Genomic DNA, 18,383 nt, shown 5'->3' with positions numbered 1-18,383 from the left:
CCTGCCGCAATTTCCAAAGGATATTCAGATATGTGCAGGTGGTGATGGTTTGTAGGACTTGAGAAGAATTTGAGTGCCAAGCTCAACATCCACTTTTAAAATACAGATTTGATAATGTAAGAAGTTAGTTCTAACGAGAAACTGAGGGACAATTTTTTTATCATTACTGCTGTTCTACATGAAAAGCCATGAGAATGCTCCTGTACATACACAGAGGCACACACATGTGTGTATGTATTTTTGTAGTTATACTCTGTCCCTTCTAACGTAAAGTTTGCTCGGGGGCTTATTTAGCATTTTTTAAAGATGAGCTACTGTAAAATTTTACTTGGCATTTAATGGTGAATGGAGTCAAAAAGGCTTTGGAGGAGTGTTGAATCAGGAAGAATCACTTTTTACTTGTTATATAAGCCCATTCTTCAAAGCCCAAAGGATTTTACTTATGATTTAGCCTCAAAATAGTGAAGTAGGGCGCTCAAATGTTTGTTTTACGGACTAATATAAGCTGAAGTGAAGTGATTTGCTAGTCATTTTTTTAACAGCTATAGAGCTGAGAATAAAGTCTTGGAGTCTTTATTCTTAAACCTATAGTCTAGTGAGTGAAGAACATTTGCTTATACAAGGGTATCTCAAAAAATATTTTAAAGCTCTAAATACACACCACAATACATATTTTTGAGATGCTACTTGTCTGCCAGGATCTTGTTTTTGGATAATAGTAGTGTGAAACCTAACATTTCTGTTCTTTCCTACCATTCCACTTGTCTAAAATCTAAACACTTCTTCAAGTAGGTTTAAGGCTGTTTTCTACTTAACGAAAATTTCAGTATTCTCCGAAAAGAGTCCTTTTTTGTTTACTCTCCTTCAAAGAGAAGGTAGTCCATGAAGACTAGGTACATATCTAAACATTCACTGTTCAGAAAAGATCAGCATTAGGACTGGTATTCAAGAGTGTCTTGTATTGTAGATTTTAAAAACATATAGAATCTAGGAAGTGCTTTTCATCTATTTACTAATCTGTCTTCCTAAGGTGCAAGGAAACAGATGCAAGAAGATTAATACTTCTGAAAGGACCAAAGCAGCAAAGCTGAAATAACAACTGTAGAGTTTCTGTCTCTCAAAGAAGATTGTGGAGGGTCCCTCTGTGGAAGATGCTCTCAGGCCAGAGAGACTTTCGGATGATTTCTTGCAGCCGAGTGAAATGCTGGCGCCACCCAGGAGATGGTGCTATTGAACCGAAGAATCAGCACAGCCCTGACCCAGAAGCATCTCTATGCAGCCCTCCCTGTTTTCCATTCGTGTTGCATATTATTTTTTAGGGTCTTCATTTTCTTTTAGAAAAAGGATGTGTCCGTGTTGAACCTGGAATATATTCCAGTATGATCTGTAATGCAATTTTCGGACAGACAATCCTACGTCCTCAATTGAAATGACATTAGCACCTGACGGAAATGTTTTTTCCTTGAAGTGCCTGGCTAAAAAGAAAGTAAAGCCGAGGCAGGGAACGGCTTCAGAGCTAATTGCCCTAATCCAAGCAACTGCATGAGAAGCGCTGTGCCAAAGCCGAGCGCTTGCCGGGTGGCCTGCTTTGCCGCCGCAAGCTGCTGGCTGCGCGGGGGTGGCCAGCAGCTGGACTGCTCGCCAGGCTTCGCAGAAACGTGGTGCTCATAGGCTTCCTCCGGCCACCCTGCGAGACTGCCCGTCCCCACATAAGCATTTCTCGGAAAGGTAAGTGCAAGAGCAGCTTCATTGCTCCATGGCAAGGACTCGAGCGGGGCCGAGCGGGGGATGCGATGCCATTTTGCTTGCTGTTCAGCAGTGGCTGGCACTGGCATTCGGCATGTGCCAGACCTGCAGGACGAAGGGAGCCACAAATACCTGTGCACGTGTGTGGGGCATCCTCGCCCCGTGTTCCTGGTGAGCGGGGGTCTTGGTGCCTGCAAGCAGAATTGGGCGCCTGGACTCCTTTCTGCTCGCAGGTGCACACGGCTTGGCAGGCCATAGCAATCACATGGGTCTTAAAACAATTTAGGATGGGGAACTTTGAGGTGGCAAAGGGGAATTTTGCTTCTGGTTTTCTTTAAGTCCAGGGTGTCTCAGCTGAGAGCGGCAACAGGTGAGGCAGCGGTGGTGAAGTTTCCTGTTGATTTGCTGTGTACCTGGTATTGGGTTCAGAGGCTTTGAATTTGGCCAGGGAAGAACAGCAGTGGCCGGATCAGATCAGCGAATGCCCTGGCAGCAGCTGTAGCAGCGTGAAGTGGCCAGGCTGGGCATTTACAGAAAGTTTAGTGGGGAAGTTAAGTAAAGGACTTTTCCCCTGATGCAGGAGGGCTTATGTCTCTGAGTCGTTTTGCATGCTCAACCAGACAGTTCTGACTTGGGTAATGTATGTGATATGAATCAGAGGATCTAACTTACCAGGTCTGCTACCTCAGCTGGTTTCTGTCTAAAGCAATATTACAAACTTAGGTCTTTTACATTCAGGTGCAGATAGCAAGCCTACTGCTGATGTTTGGGTGGTTTATAAAGCCTTGATAAATGCAGCTGCTGTTCTGGTACAAGGTTGTTTTGAGTTTGTTGCACCTAATACTCTAGGTGATTTAAGTGAGTGCTGCTGCCTGAGGTGAAACGGTCAGTGATGACAGAGCTGACCCCAGGCAAGATGGGCAAGACACACGTGTCATGGAAGCCACCAGAGAGACCAGTGAAGGATTTGGGGATTGCATTTGTTATTCTGCGTTTCATCTCTTCTCTTCCTAAATGATTAATAACAACCCACTGCTTAGCCTTTCCAGTGGTTTTGCCAGGCAGTGCTGTGTTAATTCTCATTGTCTTTTGCATGGCCAGAGGTAGGCTAATTTTTCAGCTACTTGCTAACAATAAATGATTTAAAACTCAGCTGACACTTTGTGGGGGCTTTTACTGCCTGAGTAACCATTTGGACACTTGTGAAGAGGAAGCTGGTGGAAGATGTGGCTGAGAAACCCTGTTGTCCAACAGTAATTACATTTGTCAGCAGGAGTGAATCAAAAGAAAATTCTGAAGAGACTTCTACCAATTTGAGAATGAGAGTAACTGAAATAAATTAGCCTACAGCCTGTCCATTCAGATACCTTTAGTTTTCTTGTAAACCTGAGGTACAATTCATCTTGCTCTGCTGAAGAACTGTCAGGCTTTAAGGCTGAGACTAGAGGTTGCTCAAACCTGGGTCTTGGGATTTTATGCTGTGGACAGGAGATGGATTAGGGTTCAGACCATGACTTTAACTCCATAAACACAGTCCTGCTCATCTCCTGCCTCAGAAAGATACTCCCTCCCTGTGTATTAAGGGAGAGTCTCAATAAGCAGGCACCAGGCTGAAGTTACACAAGCTGTTTTGTGGATGTATCTATGTATTTTGCGGTAAACTCTCTCTGATAAAATAAAGAGCTAAGGGTCAGCAGGCTGATCAAACCTAGGGCACCTCCTTCCTCTGAGACCCCAAACCACCAAGTCACTCTTCACTCCAGAAACTTTGCCCTCTTTTCTGAACAAGGAACCCTGCACCAACAAGTTAGAGAGTGGATGTGCTCTTCTTTCTCTGTGACTCTTTCCCAGCCTGGTAGCTGGGTGCTTCCCCTGGGGTGGGGGATGCTGGTTTGAACTCGTTCGTGTGCATGCGTCCCATTTCTGGAAACACATACGCTAATCAGTAGGTTGTTCCTGGAAGGCAGATACCACAACCACCTCGTTGTGACTGGTATGTACTACATACTCTAGGCTTGCCAGCTACTGCCTAGTTTCTGCATTCTGGCAGGTCTAAAACAAGAGGTAGATGTCTATCTATTAAGGCTGGGACCGATTTATATGTCGGTAGGGAATTTCAGATCAAAATTCTCTTTTATTAGGTGTCTAAATCCTGGATTTGGCTTTCAATCTTAAACAACATACAGGAAGGAATTCAAGATTGCGCCTGAATCAACTAACAGACATAGGAACGTAATATGGTCCAGTATCCTAGTGGGAGATAAAGTAGCGGAAAGTGACTGAAACTAAACTTCAGAATTCAGATTTTGATAGCATTGAGATGATTAGTTAAGAAAGCTCCCGAGGGAAAAATAAAGGAAGAAAAATCCTTAAAGATGGCATGAATTCAACTTAAAAACAGTAATAGAGTCTGGAGGGCATGTGCGTTGCTAGCGAAAATAATACTAGGCAGGCAAGGAGTAAACCAATACAACTGAATGGCAAGGCTTGAGAGGTTATTTGAATCAAACAGAATTCCTTCAAAATTTAAAAATCTAACCTTAGCTTACTAATACATAGGTGTATTGATTAAAGTAAGGACTAGAAAAGAGGTAAATTAAAAGAAATACATTAGACTGCAAACAGCTAGAGGCATAAAATAGGAATGCTTTAGGTATATCAGTCAGAAGAGTAGAAATAATTAATTGGTTGTTCAGAAACTGGATCACTGAAGATTAAAGGTAGAAATTAGAGCAGATAAAGACATTGCTGAGAATCTAAATGATTTCTATGCGTCAGTCTTCAGCACAGAGAATATTAGAGCAATACCTACTGGGACTTGCTCTTTTCTAGTAATCAAGATGTGTCAGAAGAAGAGGAGATGGAACAAATCAATAATTTAAAAAGCAGTAAGTCATCAGCTCCAGATGGTACGTCGAAGAGTTCTGAAAGAGCTTAATATGAAATAGCTGATCTGCAGCAAAAAATATGCCTTCCCTAATTAAGAACTGCTACTTCATCAGAGAACTGGAGAGTAGCATTTACACCTGTAGTTAAAAATGGCATTGAGATGATCTGAGGAAGCACATGCTCTTTTTACCCAGCCTTACATTTCTACCTTATAAACTGGCTGAAAAGAGAACTTAAAATACGCAAAAAAAGCAAAAACAAAAAAACCCACCTAAAACACAGGGAAGATCGTGACATGTTAGGATCTAAAGAGTGAGGTTTCTGCAAAGAAAAAACATGCCTCATCTGTTAATGTGGTATTATTCTAACTGAGCCAATCTAGTCATGGACGAAGAAGAAGCAATTACTGTCATGTAGGTAAACTTTGGAGGACCTTTGGCCTACGTAGGATACTGTATAGATAGGGGGTCAGAGGCAATATGTTGTCTGGAATCAGAGAGGTCTACGCTGTGTAGCTTTTGGCTGATGTGACTGTGCCAGATGTGTGTTCAAAAAGCCCTGGCCATCCTTGTCATCTCTTTACTGTATCGGTCCCGTGACTTGTTCCCAGGTGACACCAGCTGCCCTTGGAGCTGAGAAACCCAGAAAGGGAACAAGTGATCTATTTCCAGCTTCTGGGAGAAATTAGCAGCAGGGTGTTTCTGTCCCTATGTTAGGAAAAGGTGAGTATCAGTGAGAAAGCTGACACGTTGCTAAGTCCTACTGTGGCGGACAGATGAGTGAACTTTTGCCTTGAACATTTCTTGGTACATAAGATGCAAGCGAACCATAACCCCGAACAAGCCATCTGTTCCCAGCGGAAACAGGACTGAGCTGCTGCGACCCCTGAAAAGGTCTCCCTGCGACCACCCGGGACACACCGAGCCTGCACTGAACGAGACCACAATCGGGCAGAGACTTTGGGATCTGGACTGTAAATTATTGTCCGTTTTTAGCACAACTTCTATAAAACCTGCTTGGCATGAGTGGCTAAATTTGCTGAAGCCTTAGGCCGCACTCCCTAGTACGGTGAGAAAGGGCCCAGAGCTGCTGCAGGCGGGAATGATAAGGGCGTTACCAGCAATTTGCATTCCTGTGCACTGCTGAAACAGTGCTAATTGCTGGAGTTATCACCTTCTTTGTCAGGGCCTTGAGAGCTAATGGCTGGACCCAAGAATGGAGACACACCTGTCAGCAGAAACGGCAACAGTAAATGGCCTACCTAGGGACAGTGATGAGACCCAGTAAGGAGCAGGAGACCCCAGACCCAAATATTACTATTGGTCTGAACTACCACGTGAGGGGTGGGAAAACTTCCACCCTCTTTCTCACTCCCTCTCTCGTCCCTCGCTCCTCGTCCCTCGCCGGAGGCCCCCAGCTTGAGCTGTGATTCGAGCGGAGTCAGCGGAACATCATCGGCCTCGGAGTGGTGGTAGCTAGCTTCCTCTCTCCTTTTCCAACTTTTCTCTATCTTTTCCCCTTACCCTTGTTCCCTTTTTTCCCTTCGCCTCCCCCCCCCGCCCCACACACGCCTTTTCTCCCCACTTCGTGAAAAATAAAGGTGAAAGGTTGTACGATATTTGACCGGTTTTAGCGTCTTAATCTCGTCCTTGGGATCGTAACGAAACCCTCCCGATATTGGATCGGGACACCTACAGAGGATGCAAAGGCCATTCTGGGAATGCATGAGGGCAGACAGAGTGAGAGCTGAGGAGCATCAGGCAGTGTCAGAAAGACAGCGCAGCCTTTGGGTATCTAAACCCCCCCAGCCTGGCAAGCGAGGGCCCCCCCATTCGGGCGAGGGCCCTTCATGCAGCTAGCACCAGGGCAGTAGCTTTATGTTGAATGCACGCGCCATTCAAGTGACTGGTAGCAGAACGTTAACAAAAAATTAAGAATCTCTGATTTGTTAGGAAAAACCTGGGGTTTGTTAGGAAAAGCCAGGCGGCCGCCTGAATCCTCTTTACCTCTGTTAGTAACACTTGCTAGCAGTACGTATATATATTTTAAATAGCTAGAAGTAGCTGTGTAAAAGGAGGAAGTTGGTGTTAGGGAAACAGAGAAAATGAACAGAGCAACAAATCTAACTTGAGAAGAAGAAAGAGGAAGGAGGACTGTATTAACTCCCCTGAGATCCCAGGCAGTTTCAATGTGAACATCATTTAACAACATCCCTGTATGTTTATGAGGAATATTCTGGATGCCCTAAAGGCAAAATGGCATCAGAACCAATACTTTTACCTTTAACTGTGTGATTTTTATACCTGAATTTTATGCAAATTGTGGCCTCCTCGTTGTGGTCTTTGTTCCCACGCACTGCTGCAGACACCCTCCTGCTTCCACGCTGCCAGTGAAGGCAGACAAACTGCTCATGTTCCTTCTATCTAGAAGAAAAACCTTCAGTGGAATACAAACCTCTTACTATAGAATAGAAGTGATGCTTCTATGGCACGATTCTGTGGAATGTTTTTTTTAAAAAAGCATTAACAAATATTGAATGCCCAGACCCTTAAAAAATAGAAATCAACACAGTTTTCATCAGCTTCAACAAGTGGTTCTTCACTTTTTTAGACAGACTCTAGAGCTACTCTTTCTCCTTGTTGCTGCTTCTGAATCCTTTCTTTTTGCCCTGTCCACCTTCCTTCTCTTATTTCTTGCCATCTCTACTTCTGTGGCTCCCTCTCTCCCTTCTTCCTAGGATCGCCACTTCTCCCCAGATGTGTAATGCTGCTGCTACTCTTCTTCCTCTGTCCCTGCTGCTGCCTCCTCATGACACTGTCAGCTCACAGCTGTACTGACTCTAGTGCAAAGCCAAAGTCAATTAAGCCAGCACAGCTAACTAGAAGGCATAGGATGCTACGCCTCACTTTTGAGATCCATACAGCTGAAGACAGTGCCTTTTGCCGATCGGGAAATACTGACATATAGTAACATTAAATGACACAACCTAAAAGACTGGATTTACAGGCTTCTGGAATAGCCTTGCTGCTTTTACCTCTGCTTCGTTCTATACAATTATTTTCACATCAGTAGGTTGTAGTCTACAGCATGTCTAGTGTTTCACTGGGCATTTGGTAGGGAACTGCATCAGCAACAAGATGCCTTGAGAAGCACTATATTTAAGAAAGATAAACTAGAGGGTAGATTTTAAGAGGACTGTGCTTCACCTTTCTATTTAAACTCTTTATTCAGTGTCACAGAAGGGAGGAAAGGGTGGTACCGAGGCTACCTTTAAATTAGCTAATTTAGATGCCAAATCAGTTTAGCCATGGCAGCATGGAGTATAGCAGCGAGGCTGATTCACTCAGCTTCCCGACAGTCCTAGGGGTCCTGTCACTCCACTGTTTCAGTACTTTTCTGCTAGAAAAGTCTCCCCTCTCTAATACTGCAGGATGCTGTGGTTCATGTCATCACACAGCAATTCAGCTGCCTGCCCAGGCAGTTTGATGAGATGTAGACTGTGTCAGTCACACACTGGGCTTTTCCGAATGCAAGATCCGCAGTAGAGTTAAATCTGTAACATTTCAGGCACCTTATATTTCGGTCCCTCCTTTCCATTTCTGAAAGCACCCATAACTGTTTATCAGGAGCTCAAGAGAACTAAGACCCTACAGATAATGTGAACTGCTTGTTTATCAGATGCTTCTTGAGACCTGGTTTCCATCTCTAAGTCTCAGACTAACATGCAGTGATCTTGTTACCTTTGCATCGGTGAAGAAGCAGACAACTGTGACATCTCTTCCCACAGACGATATTACTCTGGACTGGGTAATGCAATAAAATGTTGGAATTGGTGATGGTTAGTTAGAGAATTTCTCAAAAACATTTTATTCATCATTAAGATGAGGAAAATTTTCCTCCTCAGTAGCAGGACTATGGAGTGGGAAATGGAGAATGATAGGCACAATCTTGGGGCAAACCTTTGTCTTGGTTTTAGAATAGTTCAGAAGAATTTAGGAGACTAAGATGTCCAAATCGTGAATGTTTGGCTTGGCTCCACCTAGCACTAAAACATAAAGATTTTTTATGATCATTCTTGCCAGAAGATGACAAATTATAACTATATACTCTGATTTTCTTCTTTTTTTTCACTTTATGGCTTAATTTTGGGTCTTTGGTGAGTTGGTAGACAAGCTGTTTTTCTTTTTCAGCTTTTATCTCCAAAAAAACTGGGGTGGGAGAGAGAAATTTCAGATCTTGTGTCTAGGAGAGACTGCTATGATTTATTCTAGTTTTCTACTTGGAGCAGCCAAAGTAGAGGGAAGTTAAGGCTAGGTTTTCCAAAGAGGTGTATTATTTTTTATGGTCAATTTTTGGGAATATGATTTCTACAACTATTGAGCTCAGCCGGAACCGTAGGTGCTTAGTTGCTTTGAAAATCATGCACAGGGTCTCCAAACCTGGGCAAGAGGCCATGATGGTTTACACAGTAATTCTGGCACACAGGCTGAAGTAGAAGCTCCTTCTCTTAGAGGAACCCTTTTACTTCAAAGGCTTCAGGGCTAACAAATATTGAAAGCTCACTGTTTGCAGTTCTTTCTGCTTTGAGCTAGAGTCCACCAGGAGGTGCAGTCCAAAATGATGCAGCCCCAGATCAGGAGCTGCCTCTGAGCCCGCTCTGTAGGTTAGTATTTGACACTTCATTTTTTCTTGGGAAATCATAAACAGTGCATGATGAGACTCTACAACAGCCCACCAAAAGAGTATTGGGGTATTGGTATTCTTGGACGAAGCCAGGAACCTATCGGTTTGAATTTTATTAGCTAGACAAATTCTTATTTTACTATACCTGTAACTAGGTTAATACTTAATCCTGTTAACTGTCCCACTTTGATTGGAATTTGAACTGCTAAGGCCAAACTGATCACTGTAAGTTTACCTTCTGTTTTTAACACTTCCATGTTCAGATGACCACACTGTATTGCCATCTTGCCTTTAAGTCTGGATGCCTCCATTCAGATCTTCTGAAAACAAGTTTACTCTATTCTGGCATGCAGAACATTCCCAGTAAGTCCTGAAAACTGATTTCTGGGGACTTACTTGACTTTGAGTTCAAATGCTGGAGGATGCAGGTATAGAACTATAATTGGTTTTTCAGTGTTGGCTTTGTCCTCCTATTAGTTGACTGCAGATGAGTGATTCACTCACTCAACTTTAGATTGGCTCATGAGATTAAAGAGCCCCTACTTGCACTCATATTTTAAAAGTCTTCCACCATTCCTTTATAAACAGACAGTTGAATGATAATAAGTTTGAACCTAAAGGGCCTATTTTCTATTTACCATGTTAAAGTGTAGCTGAAGGCATCCAAAGTTCAGTGTAGCTGTTAAAGAAAGTGATTTACTGTTTTCTTGAAATATATTGCTTCTTTGGCTGATATGCCCTACTGGAGCTCAACAAATATAACACTTTTATTATCATAATAATCCAAACCTGTACTCTTTCTAACGAAATTCAAAGAAGCACTTGCATTCTCTTCTGCATGCAATTGGAGCAGAACAAACAGTTCAGGAGAAAACTCTGACCTCTTGCAGCTGTCCATGTTAGAACTGTGGTGAAGATGCCGGAGGAGTCAAGAGACTTTAGGCTCTGTTACCAGCTTTGTTAGAGAGGCTGCCGTAGAAAATCCAGTGCTCAAGGATCCAGGTTTTGTTTCCTGTTACATCAATCATTTTAACATGAATTTTTAAGCAATGAATTAACACTGATTAACCCACTGAGTAGGATTTGTCCTTCAGCCTGTAGATAAAATTTTATACCTATGTGGCACAGAAAGTATGTGAAGATGAGAATACTTTCTTGCCCTCAGATGACCCTCTCTTTTCGTGCCTGGTGGGTTGTGCTGAGCTACAGATCTTTACATATCCAAATTTCTAAGACTGAGGAAAAATCAGGGAGTTGCAGGGCTTCAGCTAACTTCTGGGCCTGGGCACCTAAGGTCTGCATAGACCTAATGAGGGTGACCAGAACAGCACAAATGCATCAGAAAATTGTGCGCCATTCAGTGTGTAATTTTCAAATAAGATCTGAGCATGTTGTTTTCTATGACTTAATTTTTTTTTAATTCACAATTGAGCCCATTTCCTCAAGTTGTTCAGACTCCCAGCTCAGAGGTGTTTGCTTTTATTTATTTGCTCCCTTCCTGATGAAAATGGTATCTTTTCTCCTGTTTGAATAATATAAACATAGCTAACAGCATTTTGCTGAGACTTACAAAGTTTGTCTTATGACAAAGAAACCTTCGATGGAAGAACTTTCTGGCAAACTCCAGACATTGATTACAATTAGAGCTCTTCTGTAACCAACCTGGGGACTCTCACTGTAATGAACATTTTGTTTGTCCCAGAATCATCCTTACTCTCTTGACAGTTTTTTCTTCTTTAATTCTTACCTCCTGTTGCAGGGTGACTTCTTAAATTTCTCTCTCTCTTTTTTTTTTCCTTACTATGGTTGTTAGTAGAAGTTAGCACAGATGTGTCAATCCTATATCTTATTTAGCCTCTGTTTAGTTCTTCCAGATCTTCAAAGGTGCCTTCCTTTGTATGTCCAATCTTCTTGGAGTATATCTCAAGCTAAGCTTCATGATCTTTCAGGGTACAGTGACATAAACAGAGCTGTAATTCTCATAATGAGTAGAACAATGTTCCCATTGTCCCGAAATTTGCAGTGAACAAGTTCTGGGTCTGAAAATAGGCAAGTTTGGTTTTGCCTTTAAAGTATTGGAAATGTAGTTAATTCTTGTTAGTAACTTTTGATTTACAAAGTTCTTTTCAGATAATCAGAATCTGGAAGGGGAAAGATCCAAAATTTCCTTCTTTGTTTTGTTTTTTTTTTTCTCTGAGAAGACGCATCTTCAAAATAAATAATTTTCTTTTGTTACATTTAGCTAGTGAAACGCATGCTGCTCATGTTGAAGTAGTCAGCCAAAAAGGTCTGGTGAGTGCTGTGAGAGACCGACCAGTGTCTTGCTAGGTCTGAGCTGCCTTTGCTGGCCTCAGCTGCAGCTGCCAGATAACATCTGTAACAGATGTGTCTGCAGTACATGACAAGCATGGGGGAAAGCGGGTACATGCTGTGATGTGAACTATGCAGTCCTGTTCTTGTCTTCAGCAATTTGTCCCGTCCTGAAGACGGTTGCTGAAGGTAAGCACACAGAGAGTCATACTTCTGGCATGCTGCAGTGAGAGGAGGGAACACAACCTGGGCTGTGCAACAGAGCTGAAAAAGTGATACTTCTGATGCATCTATACCAGTTTCTTCTCCTTCTCCATGTCTGTGCCTCCGTCAGTTCAGCCCTCTGAACACCTGTCTTTTTTGAAAACCAGTACGAAATCTCTTACTTTGAAGCTTCCATAGGCAGAATTAGACTAAAAAAGCCCAGCAACAAAGCACCTCTGCTTTCACGGCTGCTTTTTCTACTTCTTATAATTCCCTGAGCTGGTTTTACCATCCCTTCACTCCTCCAGATCATGTCACAATTTTCATACATCAGCACAAGGCTCAGGCAACCTTATCAATCAGCCATCCTACTTCAGGCAACAGATTCATTAACAGGAATTATTTGCTGGAAGGAGAGATCTCACTCATTTTAAGCTGGTAGGAAGAAAAGTTGATGCTGGCAGTGGAATTGGAGTAAAACCATGGTCCAGTGCACAATGGGGGTGGCTAACTGTCACTAGAAAACATAATCGCTCTTTTGGAATAATACATCTGACGGTTGAACCCATCTTCATCATTAATTTGGATCCTGATAGGAAAATAGACTCTCCTATATAGAAGACATTGCTTGTCCTTTGCTTAGGTCAGAGCCATGGCTTCTGGGCTCTAACTGAACACTGAACTCCTTTTCTTTGTACTTTTCCAGCTCATTTGATGTGGCTTAAAAAAAATGAAAAGATGTATTAATTACACAAATGCTTGGTGGAGAGGAAGGCTCATGTCAAAAGGTTTAAGCTTTAGGTTCAGTTTGGATGAATGCCTAAAATTTAGTTCTGAACCAGTGGTAGTCTTTGAATATATAAATACTGATTTCCACCTGAGATTCTGATCCAAAGCAAGAGCAAAACTTTTATTCTGTTCAGGTTCCATGTTGTCTGCTTATCACTGTAACAAACGAGCCCTTTTCAGAGAAGCAACAAGTGACGTGACCAACAACCATGTAGCATTTATTCTATCTTTCCAGTGGTTTTAGTGAGAGGCCAATGACTTAAAAAGGCATCTGATATTTTTGAGGAGATTTGCAAAACTGAATACAAATTCTCTTTCTTTGGGATTTTTCTCACTCTCATTTGGCCCAGCTTAATCGAACATGGAGCGCCATTTCATGCCAGCATCCCTTCCCTTTCCGAAAGCTGCTGAGTGAGCAGATGTCCCACCGTAACAAAGTATTTCACCAAAGAAGCCAGTGCTCAAGAACAGCGTGTTCAAATTAGATGATTAGTCTGACAACAGCTGAAGGCATGACAGTAGGACAGGGATAACACTTCAGTTATGATAAAATTGGGGAAAAAGCTCATGCATTTAAAAATGAGAAACTTACGTTTTCTTGCCATAGAAAAACAGTATAGGATTTAGAGGTGACATCAAATAGCTGAGTGAAACACTGGTTTTGGAGTAGGATACATGATAAAGGTTAGGAAACTCAGTTGGGATTTTTTCTGAATAACTGGTAGGATTCTAGGAAGAAATGTCCATGGTGCCATGTGCTATGTAAGCAAATACATCTTTTCAGCCCGCTGGTCAGTGTGCGTGTGTATTTGTGTGTATATGCTAGTTCCAACATAGAGAAAATCATGCTGTAATCTCTTGGTAACAGGCTGTCTGGATGGATTTTTTCAGCTTCTGATAAGGCCGGAAATATCGCCAGGGCAAGGCATTTTGTGCTAATTTGAGATTTCTATTTCCAGTGTCAAGCTACACAGCGCAGAGAAAGTGTTGCCTTTCTGAATTCCATACGCATTTGATTTGGGCCTCGGTATAGGACAGAGGATATTTAGCAATATTTTATTCTGAAGGAGCTCTTCTTTTGTTTGCAGAAAGGTGACCAGAATTGGGAGCTTCTTTTTTTGACAAAGAATGACTGAATATTCTTAGTATTTGATACTTGTATTCAATCTTATATAATGGATAAAGTGTGCTGAAATACTGTCTTGACTTACCCACATGCAATTAATAATATTGATCATCCTGCATTGACCTTGTGAGTTAATAATGTTTTTTCCATTATTGACCTTGATGAATGGTGCTTTATAAATGCTAACTAATAATTTTGTCAAGCTGTCAGACTACAGGATCTGATCCTGAAAACAGTGAAATGCACCTTAGCACTTGCTGCTCTGATGGGTCCTTTGGAATCAATAGGACTACTCAAGCCTAGGCTGAGAAAGAAATACTTTTTTTTCCAGGATTTGGCCTGGGGGAAACCTTTGGAAAGCTTTGAAGCCTACGGTTATGTCTGTATATGAGCTGAATTGCTTGAGAGCAGGGTAGGATACAGGGGTAAAGATTTGGGGACCGTTAATAGAATTATGGGTGTTGTCTCTGGTACCAAGGGCAAACCATGCAGGTTGTAGTCCTCATTGCCTATTTCAATAGTGAACTCTGAATGAGCGATCTCATTCAAATTTCCAGCCACGTTTAATTTGTTACTGATTATGTTTTTCTGTACATTGAGGAGGAAAAAATCAGCATTTGTTTTGTACATAGATTGTTATCAGCAGATTAGCAGAATCACAGAAATCAATGCAGCAAGACCATCTTGACTGTATATTCACATAGTACTTGGAAAGAAATGCGCTGAAGAAAGATGATTCTAGTTTAGAAGTAAGGAAGGTGTAAAGCTTTGACACTGATACTGATCATTTCTGTCTCCAGAATTGTTTGGCTCTTACTAAATACCCCTGTTTGGGACAACATTAACTCTTGGAAGACAAAGCCAGTCAAGGCTGCTTGTAACTTTGTGCTACCTACTAGAGTTTCATGATAGAGTTGTGCATGGATCTTCACCTCACTGTGAGGAGGGATCCATGCTGTTCTGGCCCAGCAACTTAAAATAAATCAGGGATATCTTCCTCAGTCAGAGCTTTACTTTCCCTTCCCTTTTAAGCTAGGGAAGCTTTCAAGATCATTTTCTCTATCTATAATATATGTATTTTTAAAGTGTTTTCTGAAGTACACACTATGGTTAAGACACAAAATACTGCAATAATTGAAACAATTCTTGTCTTGTGTCATTGGGAGGTCTTTTTGCTTGAGGTAGTCTAGACCATACCTTTTTCCCGACTGGCCTGAACAAACCAAACACTTCAGTTCTGCTTGTCTTTTATTTATAAGTTGCTCTGCTTATCTAATACAATTCTTGTTATCTAGTGTTATCTTGATAATGAATACTGCTTTTTTTTGTATGACATTGATCTCTTAAACCTCTATTGTACTATATGCAAGTACACTCATGCACATACATCTGCTACAAAATTTTCTGTTGAGATCCCTATCAGGTAAAAAGATTAGAATTGCCACTGGGTTGGAAAACAGAGAAATTAGCAGACAGGTTTTTGTCCAAACCTCTGAAACATTTGGTTTCCTCTGCAACAGAGAATGGGAACAAGTCTGGAACGTCTTGAAGTGGTGTTACCAACCTCATGTGTGCCATCACTGGGAAAAGCTTTGCAGGGCTGTTCTATCCAAGAGACACAGAAAGGGAGGTTTGGAGAAGAATTACACCTCTCCATATCATTTTTTCCACATCAGTGTTGAGGCCCATTGGCAGAGCAGTATGTAGGAATGCTGTGCCAATAATCTCACTACTCCTTCTGTAGAGCAAATAGAGCTTGACATCCTCCCGTACCAGCCACCCTGCACTGTTGTTTAGCACCTATTTGTCTCTCCCATAGACACATATAATCCCCCCTTTTTCCTCAGACTACGGCACCATCTTAAGATGCATTATCTTTGTAGAAAGCATCTTAACAAGCTATTCAGATACTGCCTCTTTTCTGCTTTTCGTGTACTCATTTATTCCTTCCCCATTGCATCATTCACTAAAGAAGATTATTGCAAAATCCATTTAAAAAGTACAGTAGTTTTAAACTGAAAGATTTCTAGAGGGCATCAAATCCAGAGGGAAATGCCATCCTCCAGTGCAAAAGAAGGCTTCTCTTTTATTTCAGTCATTTCTGAAAAATCAAGCACAGGGTTACATAAAGCTTTTTTCTGCTGTGCAAGGCAGCAATAATAATAAGATATCTTTATGAGGCTGAGAGAGGTAATCATACCTAGGAGCAAATTTTTAATTTGATTAAAGTTTACTGTAGTGGGCAAAGACTCTGAAGTTCAGGTGTGAGTTATGAAAAAACTGCTCGGCCATCTAAAATCATCTCTGAAAGCAAATCTATTTTTAGAATGCTGCTGTGCAACATGGAATGCTCTCCTAAGTTATTTGTTCATAATTGCAGTTGATATGCAGGATATATTTAATTAAGATTGTGCTACTGATTGCACGTCAGTCATTCTTTATGTTTGGTTCAAATTCTAGTTGGCCAAGCAGTAACTGGGATCCAATTAACTGTAAGCAATGATAAACAAGGCTTCTGTGTCATCTTGTTTTATTGTACACAGCATTCTTCAGCACATTTTGAAACCCTTTGAGAAGTATTTCTACAATTACACCTACTGAATTTCATCACCCACTGGTAATGCATTCAGTAACAGGGCTGTCAGAAACTTCTATTTTCCTTGTGTCCCTCATATCTTATGTTTGGTACTTGAGGCTTGGAGTTTGGCCATCATGAGGGTATCAGGATTTTTTTTTTTTAAAAAAATCACAGTTTAAAAGTATCCACCCAAATGGTTTTGGTTCTTACTCCTTTTGTGAATATTTTTGCTTTGATTGTGTATGGCAGACTGGCATTTGTGTGTTGAGTTGTCCATGTAGGAGCATATCAGTGCAACTTTGTGTATGTGCTGGTAGTAACCAGAAGGTAAACAAGCTTGAGCACACTTGAGAATATTAGTTCCTAAATAGCCAAGCCAGACTGCATGCCTTGAGACTTGTCCCCCAGAACCTGTATAATACAACTGTGCTAATCTAAATTATTCTTGTGTGAAGTCTGGGCGGCAAACACAGAGGTTAGCCCAGGTCTAAGGGACCCAGGGGAGTATAGCTGGGCACTGAAATCCTGCCTCTGTTTCAGCCTGCCAGGAAGTTTTGGGGAAGTTAGCCATTCCTCAGTTTCTGAACATGCAAAATGGGGATAATGAACTGATCTCTGTTGGTCTGATGTTTGCTTCTACATTTACTGATGAAAAATGTGATAGGAAAGCTGTGAGTGATCATTATCAAAGAGGAACATATTTGCATCGGAATCAGATAGGATGTATGCAAGAGAGAGAAGGATTGGGTTTGCTTGACCAGTTTTTGCTAGAAAGCATGCCTAGAATGGAAAGGACTTATGTGGAACCCTGTCAGTGCGTATGGCAAAAGCTATACCAAAGGACAGACATTTTTCTTCCAGTAGCAGTTCTTTCGATGTGCAGACTAATTCCCTTTCCTGTCTTGTACATGTAGAGATTTTGCACAGTTAACATTACAATAGTTTAAAACATCAGGCAGTTTTTGTTACTGAAATCATCAGATGTTACTGAGTATATGAAAGGTAGCAACTTCCTTAAATGACTCTCTGAACACTGGTATGCCCTTCTTCTGCAGAAAGGGAGGATTCTTGACAAGTTGAGCAAAGCATCTTCAGAAGAATTTTGGACAGATTCCTGACTGTCAAGATAACATCAGGAAAGGTAGCTTTACTAGAGTTTTCCTTTTGTCTCATATAACTATTTACAACATGACCACTCAGTGACTTCTCAACACAGCTGCAAGCTGTGAGTTGTGAGTTCAGAATGAAGTGCTGCTGAAAACAGATGGCCTGGTGCTATTTGATTTAGTGACTATATCAATGTGTGTGTGTGTGTGTGTGTGTGTATTTTTAAGACTCTTGGTTAATTCATATACATCAGGCATGGTACACTGGCAAAACCAGAAGCTTCTAGCCTCTGAGAGGCGTCCCTGCTTCCTCCATGCGTGAGCAGGCTCAGTCTGGCAGTCCGTGGGCTGGAGGTGCCTCTCTGACTTTTATAGGAAGAGGCTTCGCTGCTGGGTATCCGCACGATCCAGGCACGGGGATGCTACTAGGGCAGAGAGAGTGGCTGCTGGGGCCGGTAGGGTAGGTAGTTGCTGTGGGCAGAGGATAGGTTGGTGGAAATGGTTGTATGAATGAAGGGATGGTCCTGGGTCGGAGGATCTCAAACAGGAGATGTGATTTCTGCCAACAGCTCCCTGTTGGTTTGCCCTGAATGCTGCAGTCCTTTTTCTTGACTGCTCAGAATTGGCCCAATAAGAAATAAATACCGTCGTCTTTTGGGGAGGAGAGGAATCAGGAATGCAGAACAGCATTTCTCTGCCACATACAGTCTACAGATGATGTAGGGACCGATTCAGATCGCTCTGAAGTCAAAAGGAGTCTTTCAAGATATTCCAGTCAGAGCTGACCCTCAAAAGGAAATTCTGTGTACTCTGCCCTGCAAAAGTAAGGCATATCTGAGCCTTGAAAGGTTAATCTTTTTTGGACTCCTGTGGTGTTTGCTCAGAAAACTCTCACCACTGTGTGCTTCATAGATTAAATATAAACACATTTACATCTGCTTAAAATCTGAAT

General features: G+C 41.8%; 1 long non-coding RNA gene across 2 annotated transcripts in view; it reads left to right on the top strand.

The window, feature by feature from the left end:
- Positions 1-1,136: 1,136 nt before the first annotated feature.
- Positions 1,137-18,383, top strand: part of LOC112987696 (uncharacterized) — a 136,157-nt gene continuing 118,910 nt past the window's right edge. For both annotated transcript variants that reach the window (XR_010389328.1, XR_003260349.2), the window contains exon 1: positions 1,137-1,728. This is a non-coding gene — a long non-coding RNA (uncharacterized LOC112987696). The remainder of the gene's footprint in view (positions 1,729-18,383) is intronic.

Source organism: Dromaius novaehollandiae, chromosome 5, assembly GCF_036370855.1.
Source record: "Dromaius novaehollandiae isolate bDroNov1 chromosome 5, bDroNov1.hap1, whole genome shotgun sequence".
NCBI classification, from domain to species: Eukaryota; Metazoa; Chordata; class Aves; order Casuariiformes; family Dromaiidae; genus Dromaius; species Dromaius novaehollandiae.
The sequence above is the reverse complement of the archived record's forward strand: the minus strand, read 5'-3'. Positions and strand labels throughout refer to the sequence as shown.